The sequence below is a fragment of the Haliaeetus albicilla genome, chromosome 14 (assembly GCF_947461875.1).
Source record: "Haliaeetus albicilla chromosome 14, bHalAlb1.1, whole genome shotgun sequence".
Taxonomy (NCBI): Eukaryota; Metazoa; Chordata; class Aves; order Accipitriformes; family Accipitridae; genus Haliaeetus; species Haliaeetus albicilla.
The window spans coordinates 38,423,689-38,439,677 of NC_091496.1; the positions used below are offsets into that span (position 1 = coordinate 38,423,689).

General features: G+C 47.3%; 2 long non-coding RNA genes across 3 annotated transcripts in view; both read left to right on the plus strand.

The window, feature by feature from the left end:
- Positions 1-3,753: 3,753 nt before the first annotated feature.
- LOC138689015 (uncharacterized) overlaps positions 3,754-15,989 on the plus strand; it is a 102,472-nt gene continuing 90,236 nt past the window's right edge. The window contains exon 1 of the long non-coding RNA XR_011327830.1: positions 3,754-4,076. This is a non-coding gene — a long non-coding RNA (uncharacterized lncRNA). The remainder of the gene's footprint in view (positions 4,077-15,989) is intronic.
- Positions 5,770-7,905, plus strand: LOC138689056 (uncharacterized). Of its 2 annotated transcripts, none has more exons than XR_011327859.1 (3): positions 5,770-6,066; positions 6,246-6,351; positions 7,459-7,905. It is a non-coding gene; the product is annotated as an uncharacterized lncRNA (long non-coding RNA). The 2 variants fall into 2 exon arrangements; XR_011327860.1 differs by having other exon boundaries at positions 5,776-6,066; positions 7,501-7,905.

Below are 15,989 nucleotides of genomic sequence, written 5' to 3' on the forward strand. Positions count from 1 at the left end.
TCCCCGGGGATGCCGTTGACTGCAGCAGCCTCAGGCTTGCGTGGGCTGTCTCTGCCTGGCCTCCCTCTCCTCGAGGCGCGGGAGCACAGAGGGACAGGCGGAGCGCTTACTGGCTGTGGACGGGAGCTGCTGAAGCTGGAGAGGCCACAGAAAGGTAAAGAAGAAGAAACGGAAGGCCATCTGGCTGGCAGCTGCCTCCCGCTGCAGCCAAGAGAGAGCCTGCCTCTCTGGGTGTGGGAGGATCCCGCCTCGTAGTCCACAGCAGGTCAGACCGCCAGGGTCTGTATGCATGACCAGCAGCGCGGTATGGCCACGTAGTGAGCGAGCGAGCGAGGCTACGTGTCTAGGAGGCCTCATCTCGTAAGAGCTGCGAGGCGCTCGCGTGTTCCGTTATGTGGAGGACAGCCAAGCGACTGGAGTTACAGAAGAGCAAGGGAGGAGAGAAGGAGAAAGAAGCGTCTGAACTGGCAAGGTCTCCTGGCAGCTCCAAGAGCGAGAGCTGTGGTGAGTCCTGGGCCCTCGGGGCCCTGTCGCTCCTCTTGTGCCTCCCGGTCCCTCCCTCCCCCTCTCCTGACCCCCTCGCTTTCTCATGCTGCTGTGACGTTTGTTTGTTTGTTTGTTTGTTTATTTTGCTTCCCTGTGCCTCCTCTCTTCTGTCTATTCTCTTGTCCTGCTCCCTCTTCCTCCCCCCTGCCTCTCTCTCATTCGACTGCCCCCCTTTCTTTTTCTCTCTGCGTTCTTGTCCTGCTCCCTCTCCCTCTCCCCCCGCCCCATCCCCATCTTTGTCCTGCAGCCAGTCGCTGTTTTTTCCTTTTCCATCTCCTTGTCCTGATCTGCATCCGCCTCTTTCCCCGCCTCCCAATTTCTCTGGCCTGTTGCCCTGGCGTTCTTTTCCTCTCTGCGCCTGTACGTGCCGCTCTGTGTCCCTGCCTTCCTATCTCTCTTCTTCCTACTTTCTGTTTCTATCCCTTTGTCTTGCTCGCTGTTGCTGTTTATTTTTGTCATTCTGGATCCCACTGTCCCCGTCCTCCTTCCTGTTCATCTCTTACTCTCTGTGACCCTTTGTGCTGCTTCCTGCCCCTTTTTTATTCACCCTCCCTCTCTCTGCAGGGCTCCTGATACCTCTCTTTCTAAGTTTCCCAACCCCCTGTGCTTCTCACGGTCTCTGTCTCTGTCAGTCTCTCTCTCCCCCCGCCTCGTTCCCATTGTTCTTGTCTGTCACACTGTCTTGCTTCCTGTATCCCTTTGTCCCGCTCCCTGCTCGTATTCGTATTCCTCTCTGTCCTGAGGACCGTCCCAGTTTTTTATCTCCGTCCTGCCGCTGTCCTGATTTTTCCTTCTCTGCCATGTTCCCCGTCCCTTTTTCTGTCTCTTTTCCTCTGTCCCTGCTGCTTATTTCTCCATCTCTGTCCAGACCCCTGTCCCTTCCCCCCCCGCCCCGCCTTGCTGTTCCTCTGCCTTGCTTTCTTCCGCTGCCTTTTCTGTCTGTCTTTCTCTGCCCCATTCCCTCTCCCGCCCTTTCTAACTGTGTCCGCCTGTCCAGCTAGCTGTCGCTTCTTTCTTTTTTCTGTTCCTCAGTACTTTTTTCTTTTTCCGTATCTCTCTCCCGCTGCCCATCGCAGTTGGTTTTTTCCCCTCCGATGCTGGCCTGCTCTTTGTCCCTTTTGTCTCTCTGTGTCCTTCTGTCATGCTCCTTGTGTCTATTTAATCCCTTCATCTCTGTCCTGCAGCCCGTCGCTACTTTTTTTTTCCTCTTCCGTCCCTTCGTCCTGCTCCCCGTCCTTGTCTCTCTTTCCCTTGGTTCTGCCTCCCGTCCTTTTTTCCTTTCTTGCTCCATCTCTCTGTCCTGCTCCCTATCCCTCCCGCGCTCTCTCTGTTTCTGCGTCCTTCTCCTTGCCTTTCCCCACGGTGTCCGTCTTGTACCCTCTTTGGTTTTCTTGTTTTCTGGGTGGCTGGGCCCGGCTACCCGCGGGGGTGCTTCGGCTGGGGGGTTTGGGGTGGGGGCCTGGCCGTGCCGGTGATGGCGGGGAAATAAAGCCTGAAACGGCAATCGTGAAGCGACGCCCTGCCTGTGCTGGGGCTGCCCCGCAGAGGCGTGGGGCCGGGCCCTCCGCAGGTCCCGAGCACTCCCCGAAACTACGTGTGGGGCCCCGGGGGTGCAGGGCTGTGGGGTGGCTACGCTCAGCGTCGCCCGTGGGCACTGCAGGGTCAGAAACGGAGAACAAGTTTTCTGTTCCTGGGGCTTGACAACAGGCTCGCGTGGCTGATGTGGGGGCTCGGAAACAGACCGAGCTGCGCGGCTTTGGGCCCAGAAACAGAGGTCCGGCCCTGCGTGTTTGGGCCTTGAGAACGGGCTCAGCAGCTGGCTCCCAAATGGGCCCTGAGTCAGCTGGTGCGGGCTCCAAAAGCGGGAGCCGGCTTGGCTGGTTTTGCAGGCGGGTGGGAGGGTGTTGGGGGCTGCGGGGGAAGCGGGGGGCGGGCAGGGTGCGTGGACCCTCCCCGGAGATGGGGGTCTGGTTGTGTCGGACGCCGAAGTTTGGGAGTCCGGCACGCAGCAGGCCGAACTCAACATCTGTGATGGTCTGTGGGGGGGAAAGGCGCTTTTCAGACCCCACGTGCCCTCTTTGAGTCCAGCTCTTCTTTCTGCGCTGCTCAGAATAGTTGTTAAGTAATTAATCGCGCAAACTAACGAATATTTATTCGGCGTGTAACTCTGATGTTTAATCCCAATGCTCCAGTTTTGACAGCAGTTGATATACAACCTTATGGAAAGCCCAGACCGTTGCACGTAGCTGGAGCTTGTAAGGAGAAGCAGCTGAAATCAGCCGGAGCTTCAGCGCGGAGCTGGGGCTTCAACAAGCCAGAACTGTAGCAAGCGGGAGCTGGAACGAGGCGGGGTATCCGCTGTCTGGAGCGTGCGTTAGCCAGAGGCAAAAGTACCTGCGGCTGTAACGAGCTGGAGCGTCTTTTCGCTGGAGCGTCCGTCGGCCGGACGGCGCTCCCAGCACGGCGGAAGAGCGGCCGGGCGCAGGCAGGGCTGTCCACAGCAAGCCGCTCCGAGCGGCAGGGAGGTGAGTTGTCCTTCTGTCAGCGGGGAGCCCAGCCTCTTCTGTCGGGGATGCAATCCACGCCACGCTCCTCTCTCTGCATGGAGGGTCTCGCTCGGTCCGTTCCAGCAGGCAGAAGCGAGGTGGGGGTCTCCTGGCTCTCCTGGGGCAGCCCCCCCTGCAAGGGGGTGCGGGCGAGGTGTCGTCGTCCCCTCGGTACCGGGCAAAGGGGAGAGAAACCGGCCGGCGGGAGCTCCTGGGGTGCAGAGCCCCTCCGGCAGAATCCTCCCCTGTCTTTTCACCGTTGGCTGGGTGTGACAAGCAGGTTCATTTCTTTGTTTCCTCTTTTCCCAGTGTCATCTTCCGCATCACACAAAGAAAATCCTGCGTGGTTAATTCCGCTTGCTGCTCAGGTAGTCGCACGTGTCGGGCTGGGGGAGCGGAGAGAAACACTTGCGAGTTCAAGGGCACTACAGATGCTCCACGTTAAACCCACAGGGAAGGCAAATTTGCTGCTAGTGCAGAAAAGCTGATGGAAAAATTGCTGTTTAACAGATCGTGCCCTGTTCCTGAACTGGTCCCTTGATATGTTTTTGTTTCAGGTGAAAGAATGAAATTTTTTGTCTGGTAAATTCAGAGCTGCCTGTTAGCTTCTTCAGGGTCGAGTGTTTCTCTTCTCTCTGTTCATACTGATTTGATGGGCAAGTTGGAAATAGCCTTTTACTTTTTTTATGTATAACTGAATTTTTAGGAATATGTGGTGTCCCCGTAGTTCATTTTTGAGCACCTAGATGCCAGCAGAAATGTAATGAGTGAAACATGATGGAAACTGGTACTTAAACTTGATTTTTATTTGATTTTTTTTTTTCCTTCCCCATGAAGAGTGTTGATGGCATTTTGTCCCGTGGCACAATCCCCATTCCGTTCAGTGGAGTCTTCAGTCTAGGACTTTTAAGTAAAAAAGTTTGTCCTTCCAAAAAGGGACTAGTCATTCATAGGACCGAGGCATAGACTTGGAGAGTCGCTTAAGTACGTGATCGGAATTAAAGCCAACTTTCAGTTGATGTTGCTGCTGTTGGTCTTTGCTTTCATTGATTTCTCCACCACTCCCTCGTGGTTGGGAGCTCTGAATCGTAATGTTTTTCACTCTCTAACACATTTCCACACCCACCCCCAAAAAAAGGAGAGGCAGTGTCTAAAAGTTAATTAGTTTCCTCACAAATGCGTGAGCAAATAAAATTTGAGTTATGATGATTAAAACCATAAAAATGACACCAGTCTTGCAGATCTGGACTATTTCTGAACAGGTACTCATCACACGCAAAAGTCGTCAGGTCACCTGCGCTTCATGCTCTGACAAGACAAAATGCTGAGGCAGGCGTGAGCTCTGAAAGAAGAAAAAAAAAAAGATACAGGGTCACGGTTTTGTTTTGTTGTTGTTTGTTTTTTAGAGAGTGCAATATTGACTGGTGCCAGCCTGCAGAGCTCTTCTGCTGCCTGACCTCTCCTTCTCTTTTGTGGCTGTAATTGTCGTTTGGATAATTGTAGAAGAGCAATTAAGTTACTTGCCTCTGTGAATGTGCTGGTAATACCAGGAAGGCAAATGCTTGAACCAGTAGTGAATAACTTGGCTACAAGTAGAATTTCTGAAGGAAGAACAGCAGCAGCAACAGGAAGCAAATAGCAAGTGACCAAAAACTTGCGTGTGTCAAACGCATCAAAGCTTCATTGCTGAATGTTGTTTGGCAATAGGTTCCAAATGGCTTTTTTCGGTAAACGTAAATTTTCAGGAAGTTCAAGGTTGCGTGTGGCAAAACGTGTCCCTCTGCGTACGCGTCCTGCTACGTAAATAGCATGGGTCGATGGCAAGTCCAGCGGCAGGGCTGCTGTGCCCTACTCTAGACGTTGCCGTAGTAGTGTTGCGGTATTTAGACCTTCACGGACGGGCCGAGGAACGGAAGGAGAATGCCCGTTTTCTGTAAGGGCTCAGAATGCCGACCCTTTTCTCTGCCTGCCGCTCCCCTGTGCGTGAGATGAAGCTGTTTTATTTTTCTCCCTTGTTCCTGGTCTAAATATTTCTGGAGCTGTCGCTGCTGTGGGTTTGCAATTGGTGTTGCTGCGTTTTTGTAGCGGTCTAGCGATGGGTCGTTTCTGCTGCGGCGAAGCGTTGAGATACGGTTTTCGGTTTAAAGCATCAGAAACTACGTTCACGGAAACCGGTAACTCGCGGCGCAGGTGAAACTGATCTGGCGCGTGCAGCTGTGCTCGCAGGGCTGCTCGGTGGCTCCTCATCAAAACGGCAGGCTGTGTGCGTGGACATCCATAGGGTTGCGCTCTGGGTCCGAGAGCGTTAACATATTTTTGCTGTTGGAAGATGGAACGGAGCGTGTGCCTGTTAAATCTCAGGGCGGTCAAAAGCTAGGAGGGACCGTGAGCGGGTTTGGTGGCATAACTGCGGTTTTAAAAGATCTTGACCGTTTGGAGCAACGGCCCAGAAAAAATCATTCCTTTTTTGCAACGAGACAGTTCACAAGGACAGATGTGTTGCTGTGCTCTCTAGCAAAAATACTCAACTTGGGACGTATAGGGCGATGAAGCCTCGGCTATACTAAGGCTTGAGAAAACGTATGTAGGTCTCTATGTCTGTCACCTGAAAGTAAAGTTACCAATGAGTCAAAAAAGAAAGGGAAAAAAAAAGGCATGGTTGTCTGAAAAATGCAAAAGCTCTAGTGGCCTGTGTCAACAGCTGTACCAAAGATGACGCAAAAATACTTTTTCCTCCGCTCAGTCGTACTGTCTTCACAAACCTTCACAACAAAAAGGCAGCTTTGGATTTCTGCCCAGCTTTGTGCTAATGTTTTTCTTCTTCTCTCAGCTGGATGTCAGCTAGCACCGTTTCACCGTGGTTGCCATGGAAAGATTCCGTAGTGGCCTGCATTTGAAGAATTTTTTTATTTGAAGAATAAAATAAAGAGGATCCAGCCAGCAGCTGCAGACAGGAGATAGCCTGCCTCTCCAGGTGAGGATGGACCCTTCTTAGTGTAGTCCTCAGCAGATCCGATCACCAGTGTGCACAGCAGGGCCTGTATGCGTAACCAAAACCACAGTACAGTCATGTAGTGTGTGTGTGCATGTGAGCCTGTGTTTCTAGGAAGCCTCATATTGTAAGAGCTGTAAGGCACCAATCTATTCTCTTAGGTGGATGACAGTCAAGTGACTGCAGCTGCAGAGGAGGAAGGGAGAGGGAGAGAGAGACAGGCATGTCTGAACAGTCAAATTCTCTCAGCAGCTCCAAGAGCGGGAGGTACGGTGAGTCCTGGACCCCTGGGGCTGTGTCACCCCTCTTCTGCATCCCAGTCCCTCCCTGCCCCCACCTTCTCTTTCTCTCACTGCTTTAATTTTTTTGTTTTTTTCTTCCTGTACCTCTCCCTCTGTTGTTCTCTAAGTCCCCCTCTTTCTCTGTTGTTCTGCTTCTGCTTTCTTTTTCTCTCTGCACTTCTGGCCTGTCCCATCCCTCTTTTTTATCCTCTGTTTCTGCCCTGCAGCCCGTCACTACTTTTTCTTTCTCCATCTATCCGTCTGTCTTCTTATCCCAATCTTGTTAATTCCTCCCTATCTGCCCTTTAGCCCTTCACAGTTCCCGCCGCTCTCACCTGTCTGATGCTGTGTCTCTATTTTTAAATTCCTTTCTCTGCCCTGTATTCTGGATACACTTTTACTTTCTTAGATTCTCTTGTTCCAGGTCCCTGTCCCTATGTTTTAACTTCTTCCCTCACTGTCCCATAGCCCATTGTTGTCTTTATTAGTCTCTCTCTGTCTGGTTCCCTGTCCCTATTCTTTATTTTCCCTCTCTCTCCCCTTTAGATCATCAGTGTTTTTGATATTTCTCAGTCTCTCTCATCTACCTCACTGTCCCCTTTTTTTAATTCTTCCTTCTGCCCTGCGGCTCATCACTAATATTTGTTTTTCTCCATCTCTCTGTGTGGTATCCTCTCCCTTTTTATTAGTTCCTCCTTGCTGTCCTGTAGCCCATTGCTACCCCCCCCCGCCCCATCTCTCTCTCTGTCTCCCTTTCCCTACTTTTCAATCCCCCCTCTCTGCCCTGAAGCCGATCACTGTTGTAGTGAGTTTGTGTGGCCAGCTGGGGCAGGGGAGTGGGCCGGGGCTGCAGGGGTGGGTTCTGGGAGAAGACACCAGGACTTGCCCCCATGCTGGGCACAGCCAGTTCCAGCAAGATGGAGCTGCTACTGGTCAAAGCTGAGCCAACCAGCAACCCTGGTAGCACCTCTGTGATATTTAAGAAGGGCTAAAAAAAAATGCTGTGCAGAAGCTGTCAGTCCTGCAGACACCAAAGTCAGTGAAGAAGGAAAAGGAGGAGGTGATCCAGGTCCTAAAGCAGATTCCCCTGCAGTCTGCAGTGAAGACCATGGTGACATAGGCTGTCCCCCTGCAGCCCACGGAGGTCCATGGCAGAGCAGATGTGCACCCTGCAGCCGATGGGGGACCCCTCGCCAGAGCAGGCGGATGCACCCAAAGGAGGCTGTGACGCTGTGGAGAGGAGCCCACATTGGAGCAGGTTTTCTGGCAGGACCTGTGGCCCCATGGGAGTGACACCACACTGGAACAGAGGAAGAACACGAAGAAGGAAGGAGCAGCAGAGACAACTTGTGATGAACTGACTGCAACCCCCCCTCCCTCTCCCCCTGTGCTGCTTGGTAGGAGGAGGTAGAGAAGTCAGGAGTGAAGATGAGCCCAGGAAAAAGAGAGGGGTGGGGGGAAGGTGTTTTTCAGATTTGTTCATATTTCTCATTATTGTACTCTGATTTTGACTGACAATAAATTAATTGCCCCAAGTTGAGTCTGTTTTGCCTGTGACAGTAATTGGTGAGTGATCTCTTTGTCCTTATCTTGACCCACAAGCTTTTTTGTTGTATTTTGTACCCTCCTGTCTTGTTGAGGGGGAGGAATGATAGAGTGGCTTGGTGGACACTCGTCAGCCAGGCAAGGTCAACCCACCACAGTTTCCTTCTATCAGGCTCCCTGTCCCTATTTTTAAAATCTTGCCTATATTTCTTGTATGTCATCACTTTTGAAACTTCCTACCTCTCCATCCCTATTTAAATTCTTGCATGTTTCTTAAACCCAGTTGCTTTTAAAATTTTCTTGCTACTTTTCCCTCTCTTTGTCTCCCTGACCTTAGTTTAATTTCTCGCCTGCATTTCTTGTGCCCTGTTGCTTTTCAAATTTCATTCTTACGTCTCCCTCTATGCAGCTTCATGTACCTACTTTTTGATTCTTGTACCCTGTTGCTTTCAAAATTTTCTTTCTATGTTTCCTTCTATCCATCTCCCTGTCTCTAGTTCTTAACTCTTCCCTCTCTGTCCTGTACCATGTCACTTCTTACTTTTTCTGCCTACCCCTCAGTTCTTGCCTATGTTTCTTGTATGCTGTTGCTTTTTAAAATTTTTCTCTCTACCTGGCTCCCTGTTTCTTTTTTCTAGTTCTTGCTGTTTCTTCTCCTGTATCACCTGAGAATGTTTCCCTGTCCCTTGTCCTGTCTTTATCTTCTTGTCCTGCCAGTCTCTTCCCCTTCTCTCCCCTGCTTCCTATTATTTATTCCTCCATCTCCATCCCTGTTGTTCTGCTCAGTCTCTCTGCTCTTCTCTCTCTACACTGTTTTCCTGCGTCTCGTCCCTCTCTTGTTCCCAGCATCCAATTTCCTGGCTCCCTGTCTTGCACATCTGTGTCTCTCTGTCCTTCCTCCTCTGTCTCCCTGGATGTGGGTAGGTCAGGGGCAGGGATGATGTGCTGTGGGGCTTTGGCAATGGCCCCTGTTCCTGATGGGCTCCAGCTGGGGATGGGATGGCCCCAGGTGTGGCCAGTGAGGCTGAGGATGGGGCTGGCCCTGCTGTGTGAAGGGGCTCCAGCTGTAAAGGGGGCTGCCTGGGCAGGGGAACTGGCTGAGGAGGGAGTGCACGGGGGTCTGGCTGGTAGGTGCCTGCAGCAAGGAATGGCCAGTCCTTGTGCCAAGGAAGGATCCCTCTGAGCTGTCCCTGGCCTTTGTTGGCTACATGCGTGAGCCACCATGTATCAAAGCAAGCCTTGTGGATGAGGAGCATTGAGGCGTCCGCTGCGTGCTGCCGAGCGGGTGAGGGTCAGGCAGCCGGCACTGGGGAGGAGGAAGGGGCAGAGGCGGAGAGAGAAGCATCGGGGCGGTGAAGGTCTCCTGCCGGCACCAGGAGCTGTGGTGAGTCCGCACGTCCTCTCCTCTACGTCCTGGCCCACCTCTGCCTCCCTTCTTTAGACATCTGCTTGCCTCCCTTCGTCTGTCTCCCTCTCTGCCTGCCCACCTATGTGTATGGCTCCTCAAAACTTGTTATTCGTCTGTCAACTCTGCCCAGTACCCTGTTGCCTTTTAAATTTTTAATATGCCTCTCTCTAACCAGCTTCTTCTCCCTGTTTTTTATTTTTTCTGCACCGCCTTGTACCCCATTACTTTGAAAACTTAATTTCTATGTCTTCCCCTCTCTGTCTCCCTGACCCTATATCTTAATTCCTCCCTCTCTCCTGTACCCAGTTGCTTGAGACTGGCTGGGCATCGGTCAGTTGGTGGTGAGCAATTGTTTTCATTTGCTGGTTTTGTTTTCTTGTACAACTTTAAAAAAAAAAAGTCTTTTTAATTATTAAACTTTTTATATCAACCCATGAGTTTCTCACGTTTACCCTCCCGATTCTCCCCCTATCCCACTGTGGTGGAGTAAGTGAGCAGCTGTATGGTACATAGTTGCCAGCCAGGGTTAAACTACGATGCTACATCTACTTTTATGAAGCTGCCTATTGCTATTTTTTAATTATTTCCTGTCTGTTGTGTACCCTGTTGCTTTGAAAATTTGCTTTCTATGTCTGCTTTTATCCAGTTCACTGTCTTTATTTTTTATTTTTTTCCTCTCTGTCCTGTGCCCCTGTGTCACTTTTAAATTTCCTTTATATTTCTCAGTTTTAGTTCACTGTGGCTATTTTAAAATTTTTTTTGTCCAGTACCCAATCACTTAAATTTTCCCTCTATATCTACTTGTATCGAGCTGTGTATCACTGTTTTTTAATTCTTTCCTCACTATTGTGTACCCTGTTGCTTTTTACTTTTTCTTTCTATGTCTGCTTTAACATATTCACTGTCTTTAGCTTATTCCTGTCTGTCATGTAGCCCATCACCGTTTAAATTTTCTTCCTATATCTGTCTGTTTAGTTAGCTGTCCCCATTTTTTAATTCTTTTGTCTCTGTCACGTACGCTGTTGTGCTGGTTTTGGCTGGGATTGAGTTAATTTTCTTCCCAGTAGCTAGTATGGGGCTACGTTTTGGATTTGTGCTGAAAACAGCATTGATGACCCAGGGATGTTTTTGTTATTGCTGAGCAGTGCTTGCACAGAGTCAAGGGCTGTTCTGCTTCTCACCCTGCCCCACCAGCGAGCAGGCTGGGGCTGAACAAGGAGCTGGGAGGGGACACAGCTGGGACAGCTGACTCCAACTGACCCAAGGGCTGTTCCAGACCCTATGATGTCATGCTCAGCATATCAAGCTGGGGGAAGGAGAAGGAAGGGGGGACATTCAGAGCGATGGCATTTGTCTTCCCATGTAACCGTTACACAGGATGGAGCCCTCGTTTCCTGGAGATGCCTGAACACCCGCCTGCTGATGGGAAGCGGGGAATGAATTCCTTGTCTTGCTTTGCTTGTGTGCATGGCTTCTGCTTTTCCTATTAAACTGTCTTTGTCTCAACCTGTGAGTTTTACTTTTTTCCTGATTTTTCTCCCCCATCCTGCTGCAGGGGGGCAGCAAGCAGGCAGCTGGGGGGTGCTTAGTTGCCAGCTGGGGTTAAACCATGACACCTGTCACTTTTTTTCAAATTTGCTTTCTATGCCTACTTTAACCTATTCACTGTCTTTGTTTTTTTAATTTTATCCTGTGTCCTGTACCATCTCACTTTTAAAATTTTCTTTCTGTGTTTTATTTGTTTGCTGTCCCTATTTTTTAATTTTTTTTCCCTGTATGTCCTGTAAGCGGTTGCTTTTAAAATTTTCTTTCTATGGCTAGTTTTATACAGTTCACTGTCTATATTTAGTTTTTTCGTCTCTGTCTTGCACCCCATTGTTTTTTAAATTTTCTTTCCATATCTCTATTTATCTATTTTTCTCTCCCTATTTTAAAATTTTTTTCCTGTCCTGTATGCCATCATTTTTTAAATTTTCCTTCTATGTCTACTTTTAGCAAGCAGTGTATCACAGCTTTTTGATTCTTTCCTGGCTGTTGTGTACCCTGCCAATTCTTACATTTACTTTCTCTGTGTCTCTGTATTATTCACCCTATCCTTATTTTTTTTCCTAGCCTTTTTTGTTAATGCTGTCACTGTTAAAATTTTCTTTCTGTGTCACCTTTTATCCAGTTCACTTTGTTTTTTAATTTTTCCTGTCTTGCACTCCATCACTTTTAAATTTCCTTTCTATTTTTCTATGTAGTTTGCTGTCACTATTGTTTAATACTTTCTTGTCTGTCCTGTAGCTTGTTGCTTTTTAGATTTTGTTTTACATCTTCATTTCTTTAGTTCGCTGTCCCTATTTTTCATTATTTTCCATTTTTCCTTATTCCGTCACTTTTTAAAATTTTCTATCTCTGTTAACCAGTTCTATCCCTATTTTTCAATTCTTTCTTGTCCTGTACCCCATCACTTTTTAAATTTTCCTTCTATGTCTACTTTTATGATGCTGCATATTACTGGTTTTTAATTCTTTCCTGTCTGTCCTATACCACATCACTTTAAAAACTTACTTTCTATGTATCTCTCTCTCTTTTTCAGCCTCTCAATATTTTTTAATTTTTTCCTTTGTCTTACACTCCATTGCTTTTAAAATTTCCTTTCTATGTCTCTGTTTTAGTTCGCTGTCCCTATTTTTCCCTTTATTTCCTTAATGCTGTGCTTTTATAATAGTCTATGTCTTCTTTTATCCAGTAACTGTTTCTATTTTTTAATTCTTTCCTGTCTGTCGTGAACTGCATTGCTTTTAAAATTTTCTGTGTCTACTCTTATGTAGTTCCCTGTCCCTATTTTTCAATTTTTTCTCTCATAATTCTTTTACTTTTCAAATCTTTTTTCTAGGTGTACTTTTATCTTGTTTCCTGTCCCTATTTTTAATTTTTTCCTGTTTACTGTATCTTGTTGCTTTTAAAATTTCTGGTTTATGTCTACTTTTATCAAGATGTCACTCCCTTTTTTAAAATTTTCCTGCCTGTCCTGTACCCCATCTCTTTTAAATTTTCTTTCCTCATTTATTTTTAGCCAGTTTGCTGTCTTTATTTTTTAATCCATTCTAGTATGTCCCGCACCCAGTTGCTTTTAAAAATTTCTTTCTATGTCTTTGTCTGTCACGTCTCAGTTTCTCAGGATGACAACTCAGGTTTGCCGATTCCCAGGTCAGGATTAAAGTGAAACGACACCAGGGATCCTTTAACTCACAAAACTCAACTTTATTCGCTCATCACAAAAATTGGCATCAATCTACATCAGTAACCTGTGCTAACCCTGCATCACCAAACATATACTACAGGCCTTGCTTATTTTTGGATCAGTTCAGGGAAGACAGTAAGGAGACCCCTTCTGTCGAGTCACGAGGTTCAGAACAGACCCCTTTGCTTTCTAGACTCCTCCTCACAGAGGAGCCTAGGGGCAGCTGGATCCACTCCTATGTCTACAGGGATAAGATGTAGGGATTACAGAAAAGGAAAAAGAAAGGGAGAAACAAGACAGAGAGAGAAGAGAAAGATTTCACCGGTCCTGGGTCCAGCAATGGTTCAGTCAGCTGAGGGGTCCAGTCCCAGTGGGCTTGCACACTTGGGGCTTCAGTTTGTGTCCTTTTATCCTCCTTGCCCCTCATTCGGGCGGGCACTCGAACTTATTAGGCTTATTAGGTGTCATGAACAGCTTGTGAGCCTTTGGGACTTGGGATTCGTTTGGGGGGTAACTTCCCCTTCCCTGCAAACATGATATTTTGTCATGTATGGTGAGCTGTCCTGCTCAGCATATCAGAACAGCCTGGTGAATTGCCCTGCTCAGCTTACCAGAACAGGGAGCTATGCACCCTCTGGCATGCCCTCCCCCTCCTGTTGCTGATGGGTGGCTGATCTGCTGCTTTTCACCTGTGGTTCCTTGCTAGGCAGGGTTCCTTGTTATGCAGAGTTTGTTATTAAGCAGAACTTGCCCCACCACAATGTTTGATACATTAACTCTTTCAGCCTCTCACACTGCCTGTTTAGGGGTTTTTGCTATTTTAAATTTTTTTCCTCTCAATGCCTTCACTTTTGAATTTTGTTTCTTTGTTCACTTTTATGTATTTTTCTGTCTCTATTGTTTCCTTTTTTACTAGCTGTTCTCTACGTTATGTCTCTTAAAATTTTCTATGTCTACTTTTATCAAGATGTCTAACCCTATTTTTTTAATTTCCTGTGTCCTGTTGCTTTTTTGTTTTTATCTACTTTTATCCACTTCACTGTCTTTATATTTCATTCTAGTCTGTGCTGTGTAATTTAAAAGTGCTGTCACTTTAAAAATTTTGTTTATTTAGCTTGACGTTCCTGTGTTTTATTTTTTCCTTTATTTTCTTAATCTTGTGGCTTTTTAATTTTTTTCCTACATCTGCTTTTATCTGCCTCCTGTCCCTACTTCTTAATTCTTGTCTGTTGGTGTCCTGGTTTTGGCTGGGATAGAGTTAATTTTCTTTCTAGTAACTGGTATAGTGTTATGTTTTGGATTTAGTATGAGAAACATGTTGATAACACACTGGTGTTTTCAGTTGTTGCTAAGTAGTACTTAAAGCAAGTCAAGTATTTTTCGGCTTCTCATGCCTAGCCAGCAAGAAGACTGGAGAGGCACAAGAAGTTGGGAGGGGACACAGCCAGGACAGCTGACCTAAACTGGCCAAAGGGATATTCCATACCTTATGATGTCATGCACAGTATATAAACTGGGGGGAGCTGGCTGGGGATGGGGAGCCAGGGGCAGGGATCACTGCTTGGGAACTAACTGGGCATCGGTAGGCGAGTGGTGAGCAATTGCATTGCGCATCACTTGTTTTTGTATATTATCTCCAAGTATTATGTTTTGTGTATTATTATCTCCAATTATTTTATTATTATCTTCCTTTCTGTCCTATTAAACTGTCTTTATAGCAACCCACAAGTTTTACTTTTTCCCCCCCTCGATTCTCTCCCCTAACCCACTGGGTGGTGGGAGTGAGCGAGCGGTTGCTTAGTTGCTGGCTGGGGTTAAACCACAACAGTTGGGTAGGTTGTCAATTTTAGAATTTTCTTTATGTCTCCATTTATTTAGTTTGTTGTCCCTATTTTTAATTTTTTTCCTCCTTTAATGCCTTCCTTCTTGAATTTCTTTTCTATGTCTACTTTTATCTAGTTTTCTGTCCCTACTTTTAAATTTTTCTCCTGTGCCTTGTACCCTTTTGGTTTTTTAAAATTTTCTTTCTATGTCTACTTTTATTTTTGGGGGGCTCTTTTCTTGGTTCATCCTCAGGCTTTAGAGGGTCTCCTCGGCACGCTTTTATCTCTGGGGTGTAATTTGCACCCCTCTTGGTTTGTCAGAACATTGCCTCTTCCTCAGAGCAGTCTTTTTGTTCTCTCTTCCATCTCGCTTGCCTCCAGCGGGTCAGTCTCCCTCATGATACCTGTACCACGTTCAAATCTCCTCCCAGTATCTTTGTGCCCTCGAGCCTTCTTCTGTGTCTCTGTATACCTCAGTACCCCACTATTTCTGTCACAATGCTTCCTGCGAGCATCCTTCTGTTCCATCACTATCCTTGAGTTCTGTAGCAGGCTTTGTTTTTTTTCTTATTCAGAGACAACTCTTCCTGAGGCTTTCATTGTGCCCCAGAGCACTCTTACCTTATTCACTGCTATCTTGGATGTCTCCATTCAGTCGCTCATCCCCTGAAGACATCTATACATTGCTGGGACACCTTCTTGAGTTTTGCATTGTGTCCCAGAGCCGCCTTCTGTCTTTCACTCTCAGCACCCTTCTCCCATCATCGTGCCTCCTGAGGCCATCCTTGTGCCCCACAGCCCTCTTTTGGCTCTGTTGTGCACTTTGCATCCTTCTCCCTCCCTGAGAACCTTTCCTGATGCCATCTTTCATCTCCAGAATGCTCATGTTGTCCTCTATGCTAGCTAGGATACCTCTGTTCCCTGAGGACATCTGTAGTCTGTTCAAATCCCTTCTGGACTTCTTCATCGTGGCCTCGAGCCTTCTTTTGCCTGTCCCTCTCAGAAGCCCTTTGCTACTGTCACAATGTCTCCCGAGGTCTTAGATTTTCCCTGCAGCACACTTTTAGCTCTGTAAGCCCCCTTTGGACTCATTTTGTTGCAATTACACCGCTCTGATACTGAAAAGCCGGTCGAAGAAACTCTCCGAGACTTGTTTCGGAGTTTTAGAAAGCAGGCATTCTTTATTGCAGCGCTGGATGCACGCGGGATAGTTCCACCTAGCGTGCATACCACAGCTTTAGCACAAACAGGTTATATAGAATAACTAATGGCATATTAATCAGATTAGTATACGTATACATAAAAATGATTATAACTGATTATCGTAGTACTGCCTACATCCGATCATGCGCAACGAAGGATCCATTTGAGGCAAAGGGCTGCTTTTGCGACCACGGACCCATTTGAAGTTCTTGTTGGCTGTCCTTGAAGTCTTTATTCTTGTCCTTGTTCTTTGATCTTGAAGCTTAACGCAGTTTCAGTCACATGCGGTCAGTTTCAGCATTGTTCTCATCTCGCGAACAGGAACATCTAGTCATAAGAGCAAAGAACTGCAAAACTTATGAATAATTACTAGTTAATCATTTGACTACACTTTTGTAATTATGTCCCCAGCTACC